Below are 19,678 nucleotides of genomic sequence, written 5' to 3'. Positions count from 1 at the left end.
GCTCAGAATGGGGGGCCTGGATCAGTAATTTCCACTAATTACCCCTTTAGTGCACAGATGGTTGGAGATGGGGTGGGAGAAGGGGGCATTGGCTGAATGAAGGGGTCCTGATACATAACTTCCAGGGTGGTAGAGGATGTTTAATATGCAGGGGAGGGGTGTATAGTGGAGTGGGCTTATTATTCATCATTTTCTGGTGGGAGGACAGCTTGCTTGACTACAGATAACTCCAGTTTCCGGAAATAGATTTCTTAGATTTTAAGGAATTAAAACCTAGAGAATCCCCACTACCAAATGGTATTGGAGACTAGGTGATCAGAGTTCAGGGGGCAGAGCAATCTGCCAATGAGTATATAAAACTACATACCAGATGTGTGGAGCTGGAGCAGTAACCAGCTGCTGGAAGGCTGATATCTCTTGGGGGGTTATTCTAGTCCATTCTTTCTGACAAAATCCTTCTTAGATGGACAAAACCATGTGCACTGCGGGTGGGGCAGATGTAACTTGTGCAGAGAGAATTAGATTTGGGTGGGGTTTTTCTTCAAAGTGAGAACTATATTGAAGTGTAAAATCATGCAGTCAGTATTTTCCCTGCACAGAAACAAAATAACTCACCCAAATCTAATTCTCTCTGCACATGTTACATCTGCCCCCCTGCAGTGCACATGGTTTTGTCCATCTAAGAAGGATTTTGTCAGAAAGAATGAACTAGAATAAACCCCTTGATCTGGGAACAGTAGAGACAAACTACTAGTGTTCATCAAAGAGGGAGAGTCCCAGCTTTTGAAATATACCCTCAGAAAAACTCTAAGTCAGATAGAACCTGAAATATCTGACTGGGAAGAGCAATTAACAGGCTTGGATGCGGACCACTGCTTTGAAGTCAGATATCTCCGGTTCCCAAGGGCCGATTTTTAAAATTCTTATACCCATGGAAAGAGGGGACCCTCAGCTTTCAGCCAATGATACTAAGGGCAAATTTTACTAAATTGGATTGTTCCAGCTAAGTTACAACTCTTACAACAAGCTGGTTCTAAATGCGATTGGGTATGTTTGCATTTTAAAAAAAAAAAAAGCTTTTTTACTAAGCTGCCGCATGTTCTCAGGATTCATATTTTCCAATAGTGGAGTGATTTGTGTTTGGCTGCCGAGTTTTCTTGGCAGCCAAACAGGAAGTACACATGGATTAGTGAGATCCTTGCGATGTTTCTGTATGTGAAAGAAAGAGTTAAAAGATTTGATAAAACAAAACATTGTGAATTCACCACTTCTAAGCATAAACAGCCACAAGCTCTTTTAGCTGTTGCGGGTTCAAAAATTGGAAAAAAGACATAGGCGGGGGGATGTAATGAGAGCTGAATCTTGCGGCTCCGAAAAAGTTGCTCCAATTCGAACGATAGAATGCCTGACTTTTCCGTAACTCGGCCAACATAATGGTGTGTGACTTTTATGCTCATCGTGCAAATCGGATTCAACTTCTCGTGATTTTTAGAACAGGAAGCATCCAATTCATTCGGATCAACTGGAATGTGATGTATTCCAGGCCAGGCAAGGAAGTAATGGGAGCCGAGGTTAGAAAGTCTCACACAAATTAGCTCTATAAAGTCGGACATAATTAGGTCTGGTTTGTTTGGGTAAGTTCTAATAATCGGCACTGTTGAAATTGACTTACAAGTAGAAATTTAAAGCACATTTGTAATAAATAAACAAATAATAAATACTAAACAACTAGACGCACAACTGTCTGCTGGTCACGTACACTGAATCATAGATAGATAGATAGGTAGGTTTAATGGGTACTTGTGTACTATCACGGCGCCCATCGCATCGCAGACCATATCGCATGCGATGCGATGCGATATCGGGCGATGTTCTACAATGTCATACAATTTTAAAATTGTATGGCATTGTATATGGCATACAATGCGATGGGATGCTATTATAACTTGTATAAGCACCCTAATGGGAGCTTACAATGTTAAATGTACCCCCACGCCACCCCCCAAGTATAAACGTGAACCCGAAGCGTGGCGAGCGCAGCGAGCCTGCGAGGGGCGGCGGTACGTGTCCTACGACCTTTTCATACCCCCACTATCCACGTCGGCGTGGAGTTGATTTTATGTGTGGCTAGCGCAGCGAGCCATCGAGCCCGAAGCTTTGCGAGTGCCCCGCGAGGGGACGCAGATACCTTTACAGGTATAGACGTCCCCTCGCCGGCTTCACAGGTATCCTCGCGGGGCTCGCTGCGCTCGCCACGCTTCGGGTTCGGTGGCTAGCTGCGCTTGCCACACTTTATAAAATCAACTCCACGCTGACGTGGATAGTGGGGGTATGAAAAGGTCGTAGGACGCATACCGCCGCCCCTCGTGGGCTCTCTGCGCTCGCCATGCTTCGGGTTCACGTTTATACTTGGGGGGGGGGGGGGTGTGGGGGTGCATTTAACCAATGTTTATTTTTAAATTCTATTGAAAATGGGATGTTGCCCATAGAAACCAATCAGAATCTACTTATTTATTTAGAAGACTTAATCTGATTGGTTGCCCATAGCAACATCCCATCTTCAATAGAACTCCCATTTTAGTAAATAAACTCCATAGTGACAATACCGGGGTAGTAAGCTCAGTACAGTGGTTAATACAACATCCACACAGTGTGAGTTGGGGTACGCATCAAAAATTAAAAGATACCTTGATGTGTTTAATCGCCACATCTTTGATGTGAGTCTGGGTACGCTTACCTTCATATTCCATTTCTTGGTGGAGGAAACAGCTGCACAAAATCCCGCCCACCTGCACGGGTGCGTTAACCTACTTATGCTGTATGGACAGATTTCAATGACATGATCCCTCTGTCTCTATTTTTTGCATGAACTATCATCAATGAAAATTGACTACAAGGATCTTCTGTTCCACTCATCTGTCCTATAAGACCTAATGAATAAAAGGGAAGTACTGTAAAAAAATGTTGTTATAAGCGCTAAAGGGTCTCCACTTGAAAAATTTGAGTGGTGGAATAGTGTAGTGCCAAAATGCTTAATCAGCATCCACACACAGTGTTTCAGCATCCACGCACTGCGATTTATTGGGTCAGATCCAATAGTTCCTATGTGCGGGGCGGACGGCAGCTACTGAGTTCCAGCGGAGGGTGGCAGGTACTGAAGTCCGGCGGCAGGGTGGGCAGCAAACAGATTTGTAAGTGAGTTCTCCTGGGGGTCTCAAGGGGAATTCGGTGGACAAGTCGGACTAGTGTATGGGCGCCTTAAATCTCCTAAAGAGTCCCCTCTGCATTACTTTATTTACTGTATTGCATAGTAGTGCTGTAGTGCATTTGTAATTCTGTTATATATTCTATGTTAAGCTTCAGCTGTCTGCCATGTTGGTATGCAATGCTTGTTTGTGTAGGCTAATGTATAGACTGTGCTTTGAATGGGACTGTATTGGGAGGGAGTTTGTAAACATTGCATTCAGGTGGCACATTTCACTATTTAAACGTTAGTATAAGGCTGTTAGGCCTTGGCTATTACTGCTGACATAAAAGTCTTATTATAATCATAATATTAGCATTATACCTGTGTTAAACTGAAGGGATAGATACTACAAACCAACACTATTACAGATGGACTGCATTAATGCCACATAAGTATGTAATTAATTTCTCATGCTACAAAAATCTAATTAATGTCTGTGTTTTTGAACTATGAAAAGACATCTCCAATCTGCTCTTATGCAAACACATGTAATGGTTTTATTTTAAGTTTTTGGTGTAATGAATTTCCTGTAATTGGTTTGGCCTGTGTGGGGAAGTGGTTCAGTGAATCATGCTTTATTGTTGCATGCTGCCTGGTGTCTACCCAAATACAGTGCTAAGTATCTCCTTTGACCATTTTGTGCTTACCTCAATTACAGCAGGACAGGCCTGCTAATTGCAGACTGTCCCTCTGTTCCTCCTGTGGGTCGTAGTGTCCTGCAAATGAGGGGGCAGGTTGGGTGAGTCGGCGATTGCCGCTAGTGAGCACTGAAGTCAGTGCAGGGAGTGAACCAGGGATTGCACAGCTGCTCACAGAGCATGCTGCATGTCCCCAAAATGATGCAAACGGGGGAGTGGCACTTGGTCCCACCCCTCTACCTGAGGCCCCACTAGGAGCTTAAAGAGAAAAAAATCTAATTGCAGTACTGACAAAGGATGATCTACATATGGCGGCGATTACAGATTCATTTTGCAATTTATTTAGGACAGAATGGGAAGAATTTGAGCTGAGGTAGAAATGTATGTGAATAATAGCATAAATGCTACTTTTATAGAAAGTATTGAAGACAAAACTAAGGTCCATAGGTTGACCACAAAAATGGGGCAGAAGAATACTATTCGCACTGACCACCAGCCCAGCGGCAGGATGTCAACAGGAACCTATTGCTGGATATCACTAAAATGGCTTTACAGGTAGAGGTTATAAGTATGGGAGACTTTAATCTACCTGATGTAAATTGGGAGGGGTCTTCTGCAAGTTCAGCTACAAGTGGCACATTTCTAAATGCCTTCCAGGGAGCATCTCTCAAGCAATTGGTGAAGAAGCCCAAGAATCAATATTAGATGTAATGCTCACAAATGGTGACAGGATATCAGACATACAGTATTTGTGGGTGAGAACCAAGGATCCGGTGTTTATCTAGCAGTATGGTTTAGTAAAGACAGGGCCCAACTCCTATCACACAAAAAACAAAGGTGATAGATTTTAGGAAGGATGTCTTTGCAAAATGTGGGGTTGTTCAAGGGATTCATTGTAGGAGCTTGAAAGGAGTGCAGGAGTGGTGGGGAAAATGCAATAACTAAAGGCAACAGACCTTTGTATCAAATTCAAAAGGTTTATTAAAAGCACTAGGAAAATGTAGCCAGAGTATTTCATAAAAGAGGTATCAACTAGTGTTATAGCAAAAAACATGACCTTTAGGAAATACAAACAGACTCAAAATAATAATGACACAGAGGTTTATTTTTCCAGATGGATGTAGTCTAAGAAGATAATCAGGCGTGCTAAGGCAGAAGCTGAGGAGAAAATGACCCAGTAGGTAGATAAAGCGGGCAACATTTTTTTAGATATAAGTGGGAGAAGGAATAATAAGACTTAAGACAGAGGGCAGTATTCAATGAAAAAGTTCTCCGTGCATGGAGAGCGTTTTATTTCGCTCTCCATGCACTCTCCGTGTTCCAGAGGGCTCGCTGCCACTCCTGCTCCCTCTATTCAATGTGGTTAAGACTCGCCGCCACTCGCGGCGAGTCTTAACCCCTGCAGGGAGCAGGGAGCTTTCAGGGAGCCGGAAGCAGCCAGAGAGATTAAAGTCTCCCTGGCTGCTCCAGAGGACTGTGGAGGGGAGGGGGGCTCTCCAGGACCCAGGCTGCACCCCCCTATAGCCAGCGGGGGACCCAGTATTCACTGCACCGTTCGTGCATAGTTACGTTCGAGTGCAGTGAATATATGAATATCTAATGAGCGGCTCGAGCGCTCGGGCCCCCTGCTGGCTGCACTGTGTAAAAAAAAAAAAAAAAATATGTAAAAAAATATTTTTTTTTAAAATTAAATATATATTCATGTGCTATAAGCACATGAATAAAAATAACATGCCCCTTCACAGGAAAAAAAACCTGATTTTTTTACACCAAAATTAAAAAAAAAAAACCTTTACGTTCAAAAGTTCACATTCCAGCTCTCCATCAAAAGATGGAGAATTGCTACACGGAGAGAGACGGAGAAAATCACTTAAAAAGACGGAGAATATTTCACATTGAATAGGGTTGCTCGCTTTTGGAGAGCAAAATGCTCCGTCCAAGGCGAACAAAGCACAAATTCTCCACAAAACACGGAGAACTTTTCTCATTGAATACTGCCCAGAGAGATAGAGTTTGGTGACAGGGGGACAGGGCAATAGCAGATCATTTAAATATTTATTTTAATCAGTATTTATTCACTACAGAAGGAGAAGGGAATGGGCCATAGTAAAGCCAGTGAGCCAGATGGGAAATATCCAAGGATACTAAAAGAGAGGGTTTTTATTTAGAGGGAGCACAGAGGTACAGAGGGACAAACACCAGGCTTTTCATGTGGTATATTATATATATATATATATATATATATATATATATACAATATATTGGTGGTACTAGCGCTGAGTGGATGTTCCCCCCTCAAAGTCCTATTAGGATAATCGACACTATGTGTCCGTTTTCTATAGTCCTGCCCAGGTCCTCTTTTTCTTTATAGAGTGGCCGCTCCTCTCCTGTTGATTCCTGTTCCCGGGAATCTTTGTATGTGGATCTGGAAAAAAGTGAGATGGGCGCCTTCTGGTGCAGTATGTTGATATTAAAACTGATCCCTCCACCTTAAGTGAATAGATCACCCCTAGTGTGTACACATGTACCGTAATCAGTGGTCTCCAAACCACTCTTTCATTCGCTTAAATGATAGGTGCCTCTGGGTGTCTGGTAGCTTCTGTATTTCTCAGCTCCAGCTCCGTATATAGTCAACAAAACACCTCAGGTCCACAAGAATGGAAAAAGGAATATAATAGCGTAATATTGCTAACACAGTTTTATTTAAAAAGCAAACAAGACAAAATTTGCCCGTACAATAAAAAAGAATTCAAGAGCTTATCTGATGCATTGATGAGGTCATTCAGTCATCGCATAAGTAAGAGTCCTTCTCTCAACGCGTTTCATCCCCCGCCTCAAACGGCTTGGACTTCCTCAGGAGTATAAGTCCTCTCTAAAAAACAGGCTTCTATTTATACCACTTCTAGGGTTGTGGATCCCGCCGATTTGCGGTTCTCCACTTCCTCTTCCGGTCATGTGGAACGCATATGCGTCACTTCCGGAAGTCCCGTGACACACACGAGACTTCCGGTTCTAGACGCAACTTCCGGGTTCATCCCCGGCATTCTCTCACTTAATTCTGAGCCACTCGCAGGCTCCCTGGCTAGGTGGAACGCACGCGCATCATTACCGGAAGTCCCGTGACACGCACGCGACTTCCGGTTTCGTGCGCGATTTCCTGGTTCTGCTGTCACCAGCTAAAACCACTCGTAGATATCTCGGCTGTCATGGTAACTTGATCCTCCCCCTACCTATATAGTATATGGGAGAGCGCTCAACCAATGGTATTGCCGATTCATATTTGGACACAGATAAATATATACATATACAAAAGGGGGCCGGTGTCCATTCAGTGCATTTATGGGGTTATAGGTCACAGTGCCCTCCCACGAAATTCCTGATGTTACAATCCGCCCCTCTCTCTTCTGAACATTTCAGATTTTTGTTCAATAAAACAACAGTATGAAAAAGTATACAAAGGTATAAAAAAATCATCAGAACGATTCACAAAAGTGCACAAAAACATCAAATACCATAAAAGCAAGATAAAAATGGGGTATAATAGGCTTATAAAATGCTGTATTAAAATTCTTTATAAAAATGGTGCTAATTCATAGTTGTCGTTAAGCCCATTTGGGGTTAACGTACCAAGTTCATAAATCCAGAACATCTCCCTTCTGGATAAAAGGTTCTCCCTATCTCCTCCCCTTGGACCTAACATGACATGCTCCAGTACTTTGAATTTTAGATCTTCTACATTCCCATTGTGGGCCTGTACAAAGTGTCTCGGAACTGTGTGACCATCTGTTTTGTTTTTTATACCTCTCACATGTTCCTGGATTCTCAGTTTCAGTTGGCGTTTCGTTTTGCCAATGTACTTGAAACCGCATGTACACTCCAGCATGTATATCACCCAGCTACTATTACAGTTAACTAGGTTTTTCAGAATGTATTTTTTAGAGCCATTAAAATTACTAAAATTCCTAAAGTCGGGATGTGCAAATCTGCATATATTGCACTTATTACATTTAAAAAAGCCTTTCGCTCGGTCCCAGGGGGTATTTACTCCCTTTTTCTTCTGTTGGAGCATACTCGGTGCTAATGAGTCCTTGAGGTTTTTTGCTTTTTTGAATACTACATCAGGTTGTATAGGGAGAATTTTGTTTAAAATTGGATCTGTCTGTAAAATACCCCAATGTTTCTTTAAAATCCTCCTAATATCTTGTTCTTGTGAATTGAAGGTTGTGATAAAATTCACCCGTTCTCCTCTTTGGTCCTTATTCTTGTATTTCAGGAGGTCTTTTCTATTCAGCTTTTTTGTTTTTTCCACAGCTTCTTCCAAGATTGTTTCCGGATACTCTCTCTCTAAAAATCTCTTCTTATAGAGTTCGACTTGTTCTTCACAGTCTATCTCTTCTGTGCAGTTTATTTTAATCCTTGAAAATTGTGACAGTGGAGTATTATTTTTCCACTGCTTTTTATGATTACTTTTATAGTGGACATAGGAGTTGGCATCCACTTCTTTCACAAAATTCTTGGTTATCACTCTCTCCCCTTCATTAGATAGTACCAGGTCCAGATATTCCACCTTTTCTTCACTGATCTTATACGTAAAGGAAAGATTGTAATCATTCACTTCCAGCTCCTTCATGAAAACATCGAAGTCTCCTCTCGTCCCATCCCATATGATCAGAATATCATCGATATACCTTTTGTACAATTTGATCTTATTCAAAAAACGGTTATTTTCATATATATTTTTCTTCTCCCAGCTTCCCATATGCAGATTCGCGAAACTGGGCGCGAAAACCGTCCCCATCGCTGTTCCACATGTCTGTATGTAGAACAGCTCTAGGAATTTGAAATAGTTGTGACTCAAAATGAATCTCATTAAGGTACACACAAAATCTTTATGGGTGGCGTCCATGCTTTGGTCATCTTCTAGAAATTCTTTACAGGATTCGATGCCTTTCTCGTGTATGATTGACGTGTACAGTGACTGTACATCCACCGTCGCCCATAGATAGCCTTCTTTCCATTCTATTCCCTCTAGGGTCTGTAGTATGGCGGTGGTATCTTTAATAAACGAGCTCAACAATGGTACATGTTTCTTGAGGAAAGTGAAGTGAAGTGAAGTGAATGATTACAATCTTTCCTTTACGTATAAGATCAGTGAAGAAAAGGTGGAATATCTGGACCTGGTACTATCTAATGAAGGGGAGAGAGTGATAACCAAGAATTTTGTGAAAGAAGTGGATGCCAACTCCTATGTCCACTATAAAAGTAATCATAAAAAGCAGTGGAAAAATAATACTCCACTGTCACAATTTTCAAGGATTAAAAGAAACTGCACAGAAGAGATAGACTGTGAAGAACAAGTCGAACTCTATAAGAAGAGATTTTTAGAGAGAGAGTATCCGGAACAATCTTGGAAGAAGCTGTGGAAAAAACAAAAAAGCTGAATAGAAAAGACCTCCTGAAATACAAGAATAAGGACCAAAGAGGAGAACGGGTGAATTTTATCACAACCTTCAATTCACAAGAACAAGATATTAGGAGGATTTTAAAGAAACATTGGGGTATTTTACAGACAGATCCAATTTTAAACAAAATTCTCCCTATACAACCTGATGTAGTATTCAAAAAAGCAAAAAACCTCAAGGACTCATTAGCACCGAGTATGCTCCAACAGAAGAAAAAGGGAGTAAATACCCCCTGGGACCGAGCGAAAGGCTTTTTTAAATGTAATAAGTGCAATATATGCAGATTTGCACATCCCGACTTTAGGAATTTTAGTAATTTTAATGGCTCTAAAAAATACACTCTGAAAAACCTAGTTAACTGTAATAGTAGCTGGGTGATATACATGCTGGAGTGTACATGCGGTTTCAAGTACATTGGCAAAACGAAACGCCAACTGAAACTGAGAATCCAGGAACATGTGAGAGGTATAAAAAACAAAACAGATGGTCACACAGTTCCGAGACACTTTGTACAGGCCCACAATGGGAATGTAGAAGATCTAAAATTCAAAGTACTGGAGCATGCCATGTTAGGTCCAAGGGGAGGAGATAGGGAGAACCTTTTATCCAGAAGGGAGATGTTCTGGATTTATGAACTTGGTACGTTAACCCCAAATGGGCTTAACGACAACTATGAATTAGCACCATTTTTATAAAGAATTTTAATACAGCATTTTATAAGCCTATTATACCCCATTTTTATCTTGCTTTTATGGTATTTGATGTTTTTGTGCACTTTTGTGAATCGTTCTGATGATTTTTTTATACCTTTGTATACTTTTTCATACTGTTGTTTTATTGAACAAAAATCTGAAATGTTCAGAAGAGAGAGGGGCGGATTGTAACATCAGGAATTTCGTGGGAGGGCACTGTGACCTATAACCCCATAAATGCACTGAATGGACACCAGCCCCCTTTTGTATATGTATATATTTATCTGTGTCCAAATATGAATCGGCAATACCATTGGTTGAGCGCTCTCCCATATACTATATAGGTAGGGGGAGGATCAAGTTACCATGACAGCCGAGATATCTACGAGTGGTTTTAGCTGGTGACAGCAAAACCAGGAAATCGCGCACGAAACCGGAAGTCGCGTGCGTGTCACGGGACTTCCGGTAATGATGCGCGTGCGTTCCACCTAGCCAGGGAGCCTGCGAGTGGCTCAGAATTAAGTGAGAGAATGCCGGGGATGAACCCGGAAGTTGCGTCTAGAACCGGAAGTCTCGTGCGTGTCACGGGACTTCCGGAAGTGACGCATATGCGTTCCACATGACCGGAAGAGGAAGTGGAGAACCGCAAATCGGCGGGATCCACAACCCTAGAAGTGGTATAAATAGAAGCCTGTTTTTTAGAGAGGACTTATACTCCTGAGGAAGTCCAAGCCGTTTGAGGCGGGGGATGAAACGCGTTGAGAGAAGGACTCTTACTTATGCGATGACTGAATGACCTCATCAATGCATCAGATAAGCTCTTGAATTCTTTTTTATTGTACGGGCAAATTTTGTCTTGTTTGCTTTTTAAATAAAACTGTGTTAGCAATATTACGCTATTATATTCCTTTTTCCATTCTTGTGGACCTGAGGTGTTTTGTTGACTATATACGGAGCTGAGAAATACAGAAGCTACCAGACACCCAGAGGCACCTATCATTTAAGCGAATGAAAGAGTGGTTTGGAGACCACTGATTACGGTACATGTGTACACACTAGGGGTGATCTATTCACTTAAGGTGGAGGGATCAGTTTTAATATCAACATACTGCACCAGAAGGCGCCCATCTCACTTTTTTCCAGATATATATATATATATATATATATATATATGGAGTGGCTGATTTTACTTGGGGGGGGGGGGGGGGGGGGGCAGCCCATAGGTAAAACTGGTCACTGATTATTTGTAATGTAATTGCTAACTTATAAATAGAACTATTCCATCTTTCTGACACAGACTTAAATTTACTTTTTTTTCTCAATACATTGTCTCATTAGGTTTGTGAAATGTGAACAGTCTTTTCCATAATTTTACTTGCCCCTATAGACCTATTGGTCTGAACTCTGGCTACAGTTAATGAGACAGTGTGGGCTGGCTGTAATAGCTTTCTCTCCACAAACCTTCCTGTGGTTTGATGTCAAACAATGTTTTACTGAGTTTTTGTAATGCGATAACACAGCTACTGCCTGCTCTGCTGAGACTGCATCTACTCCAGACCTCTCAATAGGTCAAGTTCAGTAACACCTCAATGTGTCAGTACAAGCACATCTTCCTAATTCATCATGCCTGAACTGCATCACAGCTGTTGGATCCTTTGCATAGTATTGCTCTGTACAGAGGTCCACTCAGTGGGATTTCCGCCTTCCAATATCCCAGCATTTTTTGTTGAATAGAATATACAATATTTACATTTTTTTCCTAACATACACAACAGTACAAATTATGGGCCTAATTTCTGGATCGCTAACTAGTGAATATCAGATGACTGCACATGTGCCACGCTCACATTGGCCTGTGCGCAAAAAAATAGGAACTGCATATGCAAACATATAGCAGTTGCGGTTTGAAGGGAAGGAAGCCAGTGTTTCTGAGCATAAACATGGTGTTTTCTGGGTGGGTGTAAAAAAACTTTCCCATGTAAACGCTGAGCGTACCCATGTAGAACACACAGGGTGCTCGCCGATGTAAGAAACCACCCAACCACCTGTCTGGCTCCCAGCAGCTTGAGCACCCGGTAGAGGGACCTCCGTCCTCCCTGCCGTCCAGCTGCAGCAGCTTTCTCTCTGTCTTTAGCAGCTCAGTCCTCCCTCCCTCCGCTGGCTCCAGGCATCTATTCCATCCCCCCTCTTCCCCCCGCTGTATGAGAGGGCAGAGAAAAGTCTGCCTGCTCCTGCCATCTTGCTGAGGCCACGGCAGAGCACAGCACTTGCTCCCCAAAGTCTCATATGCCCACTCCCTTGGGCTATCATTCACAAACTACAGCACCTACTCAGCAGTTATGTCATCCCCAGCTCCCTGCCATGACATTTTGAAAGTGATTCCCGCCCGGTTCCCCTGGGGTTCCCTATGTGTAGCTGACCTTTATGGTGAGTGCCTGGGAGGGGCACATCGGTTTGCGTCTGCTGCAGGAGATCCTGGAAGACTAAGGAGGTCACTACCCAGGTGCAGGCTGTAAAGGATGTGTGTGTGGGAAAAATTATATAGGGTGTGTGGGGGTGGGCACAATAACATGGGCATTATTATGTGTAAGGGGCACAGTACTGTGGGCACTATTATTTGTAAAGGGCACAATAATGTGGGTATTATGTGTGAGGGACACAATACTGTGGGCATTATTGAGTGTAAGGGGCACAATACTATGGGCTATTATTATGTGTAAGGGGCAAAATACTGTGACGCTATTATTTGTTATGGGCACAATACTGTGGGTATTATGTGTGAGGGGCACATACTGTGGACATTATTTTGTGTAAGGGGCACTTTACTGTATGTGAAAGTTGCTGTCAGTACTTTTTTGTACCGCCAGCTGGAGAGGATGGGGTCCAAATTTAAACTGCACTTGGGCCCTTTACTCTCTTAATACACCACTGAGCAACAGCGTATGCAATGATAGTCTGGGAAATCATGTTCCGCAGGTTGTTTTTCTTTCGCTTTTTTCACTTATGTGCTGGAGCAATAATTGCTCAACTGTGCAAACATCAGCGATGTGTCCACCTCTAAAATAGGCCCACTGTCTACTTGCCATGTCGCGTGACAGTAAAGTTTCACAGGAGGTTGATTTTGGACCAATGTGCGTCCAATATATGTGTCTTTCAAAACAAGCAGCAAATTTGAGACAGTGGGAATCACAATACGATTCCCTGCAACTGCAAAATTTACATATAAACGTCTTATTCTGTTTGCTATGATAACAATTAATTTTCATTAATTCAGCGAGTTATTCACAACTTTAATCCAGTGGCAGAATAATATTTTTCTGGGTTGAGTGAGTACAGTAATGGAAATTGCCATTTGCTGTTGTCTTACAGACAGATGCTGTACATATGTTTATTGTAGCCTCTTCTGAAATGTTTGCAATGTGAAATACTGTACGTGAATGTGAGCAGTACAGTATTCACATAAAGAAATTACAAGCAACAGGAGAACACACTCCTTATTCCTGGCTAGACATTATATCCACCTGCCCAGACAGAGCAGGACAACCACTTATTTCAGCCACAAGGTTATTGTGCCCGGCAGAAATTACTTATCTGTTTAATTGATTATCCAGAAGGAGGAGAATTGTAGTGCAGGAATGAAATCATCTGTGAATACAGGAAAGCCATGTAAAACCCTCTTTTACTATGTGCAAGTCTTACGTACCAAGACAAACACCATTTCTATAAAGGAACTATATAAAAATACAATATTTTACAGTGCTGGGCAAAACTTAAGATACACAGATTTGTTGTGCATTGAAATTGAGCTTTCATATAAAACTGGTATTGCCAACACAAAAAAATAACAAGAAAACTATTGTCCACGGAAGCTTCGGTTTAAAACTTGGGGCCAAATGTAATTAAGTATGAAAATCAGAAAGTGAGAGATTTTGGGAGAGTTTTCCACTGCAAAACCAGGTTGATTCAGGGCCATCTTAATGTATTGTCTTAAAGGGCAGCTGCCCAAGAGCCACCCAATCCTAAGGGCCTTTGAGCTGGGGCAGAGTAGGTGGTGGGCGGTTGCCTTCTGAGCTTTTGGGAGGCAATAGAGAATTCTGCCTGTTCCTCTAATTGTGATTCATACACAGAGCGACCAGGCAGCATTCTCTCCCTGCAGCTAGACAGTGAATGGCTGTCAGCATGTTGATTGGTGGATCAGTGTATGGAAGCAAGTGGAGAGATGACACAGGACCACAGGAGGGCCATGTTATGATTTGGTTTTGTTTACATTTTTTCCCGTGAATGGGTGTGGAGGGGCTCAAAAATTAATTGATTTGCATGGGGACCTCAATGCTGTTAAGACGGCCCTGGGTTGATTTTTCTGAAGGCTATGTGGCCGGTTCTGGAATTGATGCGCTTGCCTAAAGAGGTGAGTTTTCAGGGAACACTTGAAGGTTTGGAGACTAGAGGAGAGTCTTATTGTGCATGGGAGGGCATGCCACAGAGTGGGAGCAGCCCTGAAAAAAATCCTGCAACCATGAATGGGAGCAAATAATGCATGTGAATGATAGATGTAGAGGGAGATCAGCCTCGCAGCTGTATTCATGATAGATTGTAGTGATGAGAGGCTATATTGGGTAAGGCCAGCAAGGAGACTATTACAATAATCAATGTGGGAGATGATGAGAGCATGGATTAGAGTTATACAGTGTCTTGTGTCAGGTATAGTCATATTTTGGATATGTTTTTAGATGTACGTTCAGAGTCAAGGATGACACCTAAGCAGTGAGCTTGTGGGGTAGAATTGATTGTCATGTTCTGAACAGTGATAGAAATATCAGGTTGGTAATTACTATTGGTTGTGAAAATATAAATTATTCTGTTTTTGAAATATTCAGTTTGAGGTGGCGAGATGAAATCCAAGATGAAACGGCAGAGAGGCATTCAGTGACAAGAACCAATACAGATGGAGACAGGAGAGCAGAGGACCCAAGACTGAGTCCTGAGGTACTCTAACTGATAGAGGGACAGAAAAAGAGGTGGAATCAGAAAAACAAACACTGAAAGCGCAATTAGATCAGTACGATGAGAGCCAGGAAAGAGCTGAATCCAGATGACCCAGGTAGTGTAATGATTGTATGAGAAGAGAAGCAGCAAGATCTAGAAAAATAAGTAATGACTTTTAGATTTAGCAGTGACCACATAATTCACTACTTTAGTTAGTGCTGTCTCTATGCAGTGTTGGGAACGAAAGCCTGACCGAAGTAGGTCAGATTATGGCCTCATGGGGGTGGAGTGGAAATTGCTCAAGGTCCTATTATGAGATGTGGAAGAGGTGAGGCAATGCCATGTATGCATGTAGAACCCATACCCTATATGCCCCAATGTCTCCCAAAATATGTAGAAGTACAAAAATTGTGTAGAACACTGAAATGCAATTTTAATATTCATGCTTTATGGCCACCCATGTGGCCAGCTGGTGATTATCACGCTACCATGATGATGGGCTGATTTTTGTGTGGAGGCCTGGAGCTGCAGCTTAATCTGCCCCATTGTTAATCTGCCCCAGGGTAAATCTCTTGAAGGGGCATTAAAGATGAGAAATGGTTCCTCAGAACTCCGCCTAATCCCGGTTATGTTCTGGACCTCATATTTGTTGTCACATTTATAAAGTACAAGTTCATGTTAACCTTTGCTATTGAGATTTACCCATACAATATTTTGAGACTTATTTAACCCCTTCCTGACAGAGCCAGTTTTTGCGTTCCTGACAGAGCCCTTTTTTTCAAATCTGACATGTCTCACTTAAGTGGGGATAACTTTTTTTTGCTTTTACTTATCCCAGTGGTTTTGAGATTGTTTTTTCATGACACATTGTACTTCAAATTAGTGGTAAATTTGGGTCGATACAGTCTGTGTTTTTTTGTGAAAAATACCAAAATATCGTGAAAAAATGGAAAATTTAGCGATTTGCAAAATGTTAAATTTTCTGCTTGTGAGACAAATAATCTTACCACTCAAAATAGTGAATAACTAACATAGACCATATGTCTACTTTATGTTGACATCATTATTTCAACTTCCTTTTAATTTTTTGGGACACTAGGAGGCTTACAATATGAATAGCAAATTCTCAAATTTTCAAGAAAATTTCAAACACTGATTTTTTTAGGGACCAGTTCAGTTCTGATGTGACTTTGAGGGACTTGTATGTGAGACACCCCCATAAATGATGCCATTTCAAAAACTGCACCCCTCACAGTATTCAAAACAGCATTTTGGAAGTTTGTTAACCCTTTAGGTGTTTCACAGGAATTAAAACAAAGTGTAGGTGAAATTTCAAAATTTTTTTTTTTTTGCAGATTTGCAATTTTAATACATTTTTATAAGGAACACAGTACATTTTACTAGAGAAATGTGACTAAAAATTGATTCCCCCAATTCTTTTGTTTTCATAAATATCCTATATGTGGCCCTATTGTGCACGGTGACCAAACCACAGGCTTCATAATAGAAGGAGCACCTACTTGATTTTGGAGCCTCCTTTTTATGAGATTATTTTTTAGGCACCATGTAGGTTTCAAGGCACCATAAGATGCTAAAAGTTAGGAACCCCCCCACAAGTGACCCCATTTTGCAAACTACACCCCTCAGGGAATTCATCTAGGGGTATAGTGTACATTTCAAACCCCCAGGGGTTTCACCAATTGTGGTACAACTGGGCAGTGAAAATGAAAAATTATTTTTTTTACACAAAAATGCAGTTCTGGCTCCAAATTTGTCATTTTCAGAAGGTATGAAGGAGACAAAGCACCCCAAAATCTGTGCCCCAATTTCTCCCGAGTACGGCAATGCCTCACATGTGACCAAAAAATACCAGTTGGGTGCATGGCAGGACTCAGAAGGGAAGGAGTGATTTTTGGATTTTGCAGCTCAGATTCTGGTGGAATTTTGGTGGGTGCTATGTCGCATTAGCAAGACCCCCCAAGCACCAATACAGTGGAACCCCCCCACAAGTCACCCCATTTTGCAAACTACACCCCTCAGGGAATTCATCTAGGGGTATAGTGTACATTTCAAACCCCCAGGGGTTTCACCAATTTTGATACAAGTGGGCAGTGAAAATGAAAAATTACATTTTTTTACACAAAAATGCAGTTCTGGCTCAAAATTTTTCATTTTCAGAAGGTATGAAGGAGAAAAAGCACCCCAAAATCTGTGCCCCAATTTCTCCCGAGTACGGCAATGCCTTACATGTGACCAAAAAATACCAGTTGGGTGCATGGCAGGACTCAGAAGGGAAGGAGTGATTTTTGGATTTTGCAGCACAGATTCTGGTGGAATGAATGGTGGGTGCTATGTTGCACCAATACAGTGGAACCCCCCCACAAGTCACCCCATTTTGCAAAGTACACCCCTCAGGGAATTCATCTAGGGGTATAGTGTACATTTCAAACCCCCAGGGGTTTCACCAATTTTGATACAAGTGGGCAGTGAAAATGAAAAATTACATTTTTTTACACAAAAATGCAGTTCTGGCTCAAAATTTTTCATTTTCAGAAGGTATGAAGGAGAAAAAGCACCCCAAAATATGTGCCCCAATTTCTCCCGAGTACGGAAATGCCTCACATGTGACAAAAAAATACCAGTTGGGTGCATGGCAGGACTCAGAACGGAAGGAGTGATTTTTGGATTTTGCGGCTCAGATTCTGGTGGAATTTTGGTGGGTGCTATGTCGCATTAGCAAGACCCCCCAAGCACCAATACAGTGGAACCCCCCCACAAGTCACCCCATTTTGAAAACTACAACCCTCAGGGAATTCATCTAGGGGTATAGTGTACATTTCAAACCCCCAGGGGTTTCACCAATTTTGATACAAGTGGGCAGTGAAAATGAAAAATTACATTTTTTACACAAAAATGCAGTTCTGGCTCGAAATTTTTCATTTTCAGAAGGTATGAAGGAGAAAAAGCACCCCAAAATCTGTGCCCCAATTTCTCCCGAGTACGGCAATGCCTCACATGTGACCAAAAAATACCAGTTGGGTGCATGGCAGGACTCAGAACGGAAGGAGTGATTTTTGGATTTTGCAGCTCAGATTCTGGTGGAATTTTGGTGGGTGCTATGTCGCATTAGCAAGACCCCCCAAGCACCAATACAGTGGAACCCCCCCACAAGTCACCCCATTTTGAAAACTACACCCCTCAGGGAATTCATCTAGGGGTATAGTGTACATTTCAAACCCCCAGGGGTTTCACCAATTTTGATACAAGTGGGCAGTGAAAATGAAAAATTACATTTTTTTACACAAAAATGCAGTTCTGGCTCAAAATTTTTCATTTTCAGAAGGTATGAAGGAGAAAAAGCACCCCCAAATCTGTGCCCCAATTTCTCCCGAGTACGGCAATGCCTCACATGTGACCAAAAAATACCAGTTGGGTGCATGGCAGGACTCAGAACGGAAGGAGTGATTTTTGGATTTTGCAGCACAGATTTTGGTGGAATGAATGGTGGGTGCTATGTTGCACCAATACAGTGGAACCCCCCCACAAGTCACCCCATTTTGCAAAGTACACCCCTCAGGGAATTCATCTAGGGGTATAGTGTACATTTCAAACCCCCAGGGGTTTCACCAATTTTGATACAAGTGGGCAGTGAACATGAAAAATTACATTTTTTTACACAAAAATGCAGTTCTGGCTCAAAATTTTTCATTTTCAGAAGGTATGAAGGAGACAAAGCACCCCAAAATCTGTGCCCCAATTTCTCCCGAGTACGGCAATGCCTCACATGTGACCAAAAAATACCAGTTGGGTGCATGGCAGGACTCAGAAGGGAAGGAGTGATTTTTGGATTTTGCAGCTCAGATTCTGGTGGAATTTTGGTGGGTGCTATGTTGCATTAGCAAGACCCCCCAAGCACCAATACAGTGGAACCCCCCCACAAGTGACCCCATTTTGCAAACTACACCCCTCAGGGAATTCATCTAGGGGTATAGTGTACATTTCAAACCCCCAGGGGTTTCACCAATTTTGATACAAGTGGGCAGTGAACATGAAAAATTACATTTTTTACACATAAATGCAGTTCTGGCTCAAAATTTTTCATTTTCAGAAGGTATGAATGAGAAAAAGCACCCCAAAATCTGTGCCCCAATTTCTCCCGAGTACGGCAATGCCTCACATGTGACCAAAAAATACCAGTTGGGTGCATGGCAGGACTCAAAAGGGAAGGAGTGATTTTTGGATTTTGCAGCTCAGATTCTGGTGGAATTTTGGTGGGTGCTATGTCGCATTAGCAAGACCCCCCAAGCACCAATACAGTGGAACCCCCCCACAAGTGACCCCATTTTGCAAACTACACCCCTCAGGGAATTCATCTAGGGGTATAGTGTACATTTAAAACCCCCAGGGGTTTCACCAATTTTGATACAAGTGGGCAGTGAAAAAGAAAAATTACATTTTTTACACAAAAATGCAGTTCTGGCTCAAAATTTTTCATTTTCAGAAGGTATGAAGGAGAAAAAGCACCCCAAAATCTGTGCCCCAATTTCTCCCGAGTACGGCAATGCCTCACATGTGACCAAAAAATACCAGTTGGGTGCATGGCAGGACTCAGAAGGGAAGGAGTGATTTTTGGATTTTGCAGCACAGATTCTG

Source organism: Crinia signifera, chromosome 6 (genome assembly GCF_055691185.1).
Source record: "Crinia signifera chromosome 6, ASM5569118v1, whole genome shotgun sequence".
NCBI classification, from domain to species: domain Eukaryota; kingdom Metazoa; phylum Chordata; class Amphibia; order Anura; family Myobatrachidae; genus Crinia; species Crinia signifera.
The sequence above is the reverse complement of the archived record's forward strand: the minus strand, read 5'-3'. Positions refer to the sequence as shown.